At 42.4% G+C, this 203-nt stretch overlaps 1 long non-coding RNA gene across 2 annotated transcripts in view; it reads right to left on the bottom strand.

The window, feature by feature from the left end:
• The window catches only part of LOC110425405 (uncharacterized), a 2,286-nt gene that overhangs the window by 881 nt on the left and 1,202 nt on the right, over positions 1 to 203 (bottom strand). The gene's annotated exons all lie outside the window — the stretch shown is intronic.

Genomic DNA, 203 nt, shown 5'->3' with positions numbered 1-203 from the left:
ATCACAGACTATGGCCCCAACCATGTCTAACAGCCCGTCGAAGACCCAAAGTTTCTCTAGCTAGGGCTCACTTATGCACAAGGGTCACACTTAACCAAAGTGACAATCGGCCTACTCTCGACGTTTCTTGCTTTATCAAAACCATTTTCAAAACCAAATCGAGTTTTACAAGGCTTTTCCTTTTAATCCTTTCAAATCAAGGT

The sequence above is a fragment of the Theobroma umbraticum genome, unplaced genomic scaffold (genome assembly GCF_002168275.2).
Source record: "Theobroma umbraticum cultivar Fairchild unplaced genomic scaffold, ASM216827v3 scaffold_81.0, whole genome shotgun sequence".
NCBI classification, from domain to species: domain Eukaryota; kingdom Viridiplantae; phylum Streptophyta; class Magnoliopsida; order Malvales; family Malvaceae; genus Theobroma; species Theobroma umbraticum.
The sequence above is the reverse complement of the archived record's forward strand: the minus strand, read 5'-3'. Positions and strand labels throughout refer to the sequence as shown.